A 6,418-nucleotide genomic window follows, 5' to 3' on the forward strand; every position below is an offset into this window, starting at 1 on the left:
CAAGCCGTCTTACCGGGCTGGGTAATAAGAGAAAAGAAAGAGGGTAAAGGGAGGGAAAGAGAAAGAATAGGAAAAGAAAAGGAAAGAAAAAGAGAAGAGAAAAATAAAGACAAGAATAAAAAGGAAGATATCATAATGACCAGACTCACAACACCCTGCAACCCATTCTCCACTTCAAAAACTGTCATAACTTCTTTGATCTATGCTGCCCAATGGCGTAACCACTGGGGGACAAGGGGAAAATATCTATCTTTGAAAAATCTTCCCCACCCCTTTATAAATGCCCTTTTCATCCCCTGAAAGTGCCTAAATACCGGCCGTGCGCATTTCTTGTTAACATGGGCCAATTTCCTCTAAAAATTGCACATTTTAGGGAGTTTTGACCAATTCCAACGAAATTAGAATTAAAAACACCGGGGGACAATTGGGGAAAATATCCATCTTTGGAAAGTCTTTCCGCACCCTTTCACAAATGCATCCTCTGAAAGTGCCTTAAATTCTCAAATTGTTTGTGCGCATTTCTTGTTACGGTAGGCCAGTTTCCTTGGCCCTATAAATTGCATATTTTAGGGAGTTTTCATCAATTCCGACGAAATTAGAGTTATAAACACAAAAATATTTTGCGCTTCTCGCGCATTTTTTAGGGCTTTTTTAGGTTTATCCTTTTAATTTATTTAAACACATAATAGTCCCAAACCAAACTCAAGTAAGACAAATTTAAGATAGATCGTTTTAACCTAAAAGAAGGGCCTCAATGTGTATTGATGGTGAAAGAATATGTTTGTAATAAATAAAACCATGATGAAAATGCTTAGGCCTATATTTAGTTTCAAACACACGTGTGTGGCCTATATTATAAATAATATAAGCCCTATTTCGTATTGTTTTCTATATGGGGAGTGGGGTGGGGTGGGTATGGTAAATTACTAACCGGGAAAATAAATATCCACTCTGACCCAAGACCCCTGGTTACGCGCCTGGTGTCTCGCCAATGTGTGCCCTTGTGCGGACAGGGGATGTGCCCCCCTCTGAAGCTGGAAACCTTGTTTTTGCAAAATAAATTGATGCAATTTGCTATTTATAGGCCTAATCAATAAATTCCTCATCAACCGATATAGCCTTAAACATTCTTGGAATTGACATAACATTCAGTGTGAAATGTGGCTCTCTTTGCAAGCACATCTAACATCTAAGGAAAGAAGAGCTTAGATTGGTACCAGATAAAATAATTTTGTTATCAACATTAATACATTATGCTAATTTTTATCTTTGTAAGCGCAAAAGACAGTGCAAATTATTTCTGTGACATTCCTTTGAAATGTGTAAATCTCCATTTTTTGCCATACATAGTCAAAATATTGGGGGGATGATACAATGGACCATCCCCCCTTGTCAAATACTGTGGGGGATATATCCCACATCTCCCCCGGGCTCTACGCCTATGTCATTAATATAGTATTTTGTCCTTGACTTTTAGATGGTAATTACATATATGTAGAAGGTCAAAGAGGAATGCTTACAAGTCCACCAATACGAGCTACTTGGAGTAATTTCTGTCTGACATTTTATTATTATATGAGTGGAAATGTGAATCTATTTATCGATCAAGATAATAATAATGTACTTCGTCGCGTAATCTTAATTCGTGATGACAGCAGCAGGCAATGGAAGTATGTCAGTTTACAACTAATGAACCGTTACAATTACAAGCTGAAGTTACAGGGAAATGCTGGTAACGGAAAGATAGCAGTCGATAATATTTGTATCAGTAAAGGGTTATGTGTTGAAAATAAAGGTAAGATTGTATTTTGTCCTGCTAGTACTGAACCATTTAGTTGTTTTACATATATTTGATAAATGTTATTGTAAAAACAGAATTTATTAACAGATATTATTTTTTATTATTGTACAGGATTGTACAGCCGCAGAGTTTTTGATTTTATGATTTAATTTTTTGGGATAATTTCCATTAATTTTTTCACCAGTGTACAAAAACACGTTATCAGACATGATAACGATGCACTTTGGCTATCCTTTCTCAGGAGGTAACATGTATAGCGGTGTAGACCAGCATTAAAATTCAACGCTTAAAAATTGATAGTCGAAGTACATCTGAAATTTTGCAAGTGGAGAAACAAAAACAAAATATCCAAAAATACGTCAGATTAACTAGATTAATTTTAAGTCTATTTTTATTTTATTTTCAAGCACCTAAGGCAAAGATTGTAAAAAAAAAAATCAATAATTATAATCAAAGCTATAAAATCACAAGATATAGAAACAATTTTTAAATATTATTATTATTAGTATAATTATAATTAATATTCATGATATTAAATGTTTCTTAATGAAAATACGATTGATTAACACTTACTTTATCTAGCAACGTTTCGCTTCCACACTGGAAGCTTTCTCAAAACTGTATGCATGTCAGACGTTTTTATGCTGACAGTGGTGTCATCACATTCAGCTGGTCATAGAGATGATTGAATTATATTACAATTACAATTAAAATTTCATCAAAATTACATTCTGAATATTTACAAATTACACGTAGAACACACAACACTAATGAGAAATATAATTATTTAAGTGACTTTTCAACATAATTTAATAATTAGAAAAGATTCAGGACTTCAGGACATTTTTGCAACCAAAATCATTATACAAACTAGATAATCGTGAAATACTGTAAAACCATTTTTACAGATATTAACAAAACTGAGCAGAAAATTAAACATGTTGACGAAGACGGTAACAGTGGATAAGGTTACAATTAAATAAATTCACACACTCAAACAGAAAGAAATGATCAAAATACATACGTTTAGATGACAGACATTTAACGTTTAACTTTTTATTGAGCGTGTAAATGATGGCATCGTCGAAAATGATTATTTGTTATTACAAGAGCCAAATTTTTCAAAACTGATGAAGTGCAATAACCTACAATGTATCTTTAAGATATTGAAATAAAGATGACAGAACAGAAATCTAAAGAGGGCCTATCAGTTTGAGAAAGTGTTCAGTAGGAATATGAAAATATCTGCAATCGCACCACTTCATTCCCAAGACTATGTAGGCCCTCGAAAATAAAGAATCACTTACAGTATTGTGTGTCGGTGGTAGACTCAAAAGAGCGAACCATTGACGTGATGTCCCAACATTAAGTACTCTTACCAAAAAGTTCACATGTATGAAAGTTGATACTGCGAGAAATTCACGAGACAAATGGACATCTTGGTAAAAACCATATATTAGCAAAGCTGCGACAGCAGTATTGGATTGTAGGTGCACAATCCTTAATAAAGTAGATTACCTCGAAGTGTGTGGTTTGTAGAAGGTGCCAGTCATCAGTTTGTCAACAGAAGATGGCAGATTTGCCTATGAGCGGGTACGTGTGGGGAACCCTCTGTTTTAGGACACTGGAATAGACTACTTTGGGCCATTCGAGGTCAAGCGTAGCCGAGCTACTGTGAAGAGATATGGGGCGGATTGCTATAAAACAGTCTTAACTGGTAGTCTTAACTTCTCGAATAAAGACGACTTTATCACTTAGACGGTCTTGCTAAAGTCATTCCTCTACGACCATTGCTATAAAACAGTCTTCCCTAAGACTGCTTTGAGTATTGAAATGCAAATAAGCACTCCCTGGTAACGTAAGATTAGGAAATGAACGTAATTAAACGTAGACCTATTTTTACAGACGCTGAGAAGCGTGTGGAATATTCGTCGTTCGATTCTCCGACCTTGGCGATCTGGGCCTACGTCTTGTCATTTTGCACTGTTGAATTAATCAGCAGAACGCCATGATGAAAATGATTTAAGACCGTTTTAAGCCTCCTCCGAGTAGGTTTTAAAATTTAAGACGGCTAACTGGTTAGACCGCGGTATAGCAATTGTCTAATCCCAGTAGTGACGTCACGATTATAGCCGGCTAAACGTTAAGACCGTCTAAAGACCGCTTATAGCAATCTGCCCCTGGTGTGTTGTATACATGCATGGCTAGTCGTGCTGTAGACTTGCCACAAGTCTCAAATTTCTTGATTTTTCGTAGTATCAGCATATTTCGGAAAGCGCCACCAGCGTCAATTTATGTCGAGAAACTTTTTTTGATGCGAGAAAAAGTATACTATGAAACGCCATGAAATGCCATTGGTGCCAAAATCGATTTTTACAGATTAAGACAAAGATTAGGGCTGGAACCCAGTCTAGTCGTGCTGTTCACTTAGAAGTCGCATACACTCTCGTGACTGCTTCATGTATTAACGCAATTAAACTATTTACTGCACGTGAAACGTGAATAGTATCAGGTCAGAAAATGGAACCAACCGAGACGGGTTGGTGAAATCTGTCCAGAATACGGGCTTTTTCTGTCCAGAATACAGACATGGGGGCGCTGTTGTCCAGAATACGGCAGAGCCGTAGGCGATTTTTTTTTTCCGTACGAAACATTTGCATGAAACTTCACTCGGGCCATCTCGGATTGACTCGAGTGAGTACGATACGAGGAACAAGAGCAGACACTTCTCAATGTCGTGACGCTCGAGTTTTACTATTATTGCTCTTTCTATGTTTACCACGGTTGGCCTATGAAATTTCACGGACTTATGTGATGTACGTCACTGTGTAACTAACTGTGACCTTCTTGGATGTTATTAAATGTTAGTATATTATCTACAACAACAACAGCTAGTACCTCCTGTTATAAAGTGTAGATAAGAGGTACAGTTATACCAAAGGCTAGATAGAAAGAGGATAAACTATAGGCCTAACTACAGGCTGAGGTCTTACCAAGGCCCCCTTAAACTAGGCCTAGGGTCATAGGCTGACACAACAGTCACACTTCACATACTGACATGGACAGAATTTTGGGGGAAAATGGGACAAAATTGAAGCATGAAATGAAAAATAGAGCGCATAAGAGAAATATTAAATAAATACTGTAATATACCATTCCGGCGTTATTGAACTTGTCCAAACTATCATTGCGTAATTAATGTTAAATAATAATAATAATAATAATAATAATAATAATAATAATAATAATAATAATAATAATAATAATAATAATAATTTCAGCATTATCCTTTGGCCTAAGCCTTGTAATGAAGAACCTACAGATAATGTACTATATAGGCCTATAAATAATAATTGCCCAAGGGGAATATCTTTTGTGTTATTTCCCCTAAACGTCGTTTTTTTAATTGTTCTCTAATTCCTCCATTGTCAAAGTTCCCCTTAAGGTACAGGTAATAATAATAATTAATAATAATAATAATAATCATCATTATCATTTCAGCATTAATTATCTTGGCTTAAGACTTATAATGAAGAACCTACAGATACTATTTACTAGGCCTATAATAACTAGCCCAAAGGGGAATATCTTTTGTGTTATTTCCCCTTTGTTATTATTATTATTATTATTATTATTATTATTATTATTATTATTATTATTATTATTATTATTATTATTATTATTATTATTATTATTATTATTATTATTATTATTATTATTATTATTATTGGGCATTACATGTAATTAACTTGGTCTAGCCTTGTAATCAAGAACCTGCCGATTACATTCCTGATGATGACATAATTAATGTCGAAATATTGAATCCCAACACGATGGCGTGTATTTCAATACTTGGAGTATGTATTATACTTTCTTATCTGAGATTAATCAGTGGACCTTTCGGTTTCTGCCGATTACTATGCCTAATATTAATAACTAGCTCATTTTTACATTCATTTGGTGCTCTGCCATTTTGGCAGGTCAGCTTATGGCATCCAGTATTTTAGAGCTGCCTATTCTCAGCTCTTCTCTTAATTTGAAAATAACTGTCCTCTGTTTCATTTGATCAGTGATGAAGAAAAACGCGCTTTTCCTTACTCTTTGTGTTTTTCACAGAAAGCGTTTTTAGTAGGCTCACTTGTAGGCCTAGGTAATTATGCAAAACCCAGGCCTAACTAAAAAATTAAAATTGTCATAGTATGTAACTCAAGTTAAAATAACACTTTTCATTACTCGTGCAGCTTAATCAAATATTATATGTCATTTTAAACGACCCATTGGTATTAACATGGTAACATCGATGTATTTTTAAAAATTAGACAATGACGTTCTCTCAGAAGTTGTTCTGTAGACGTTTATCTGTTGATGACCTTTTGACCTCCTGAATTCTGCAATGAGATTTTCGGGTCGATTCAGCCGAGACGGCCCGAGTGGAGTTTCATGTAAATGTTTCGTACAGAAAAAAAATCGCGAGCCGTATATAGAGTTTGGCCAACTTGGCGCATGGGCGCCATGTTGTCACCAAACAACGTGCGCGCGTATAGCTTTATAACATTTTATAAAACACTGATGCTGCATAAACTTTCTTTCATTATTCTGTTCATGAGGACAATTCAA

This window comes from Anneissia japonica, unplaced genomic scaffold (assembly GCF_011630105.1).
Source record: "Anneissia japonica isolate Jap-2015-1 unplaced genomic scaffold, ASM1163010v1 scaffold10057_len72246_cov111, whole genome shotgun sequence".
NCBI classification, from domain to species: Eukaryota; Metazoa; Echinodermata; class Crinoidea; order Comatulida; family Comatulidae; genus Anneissia; species Anneissia japonica.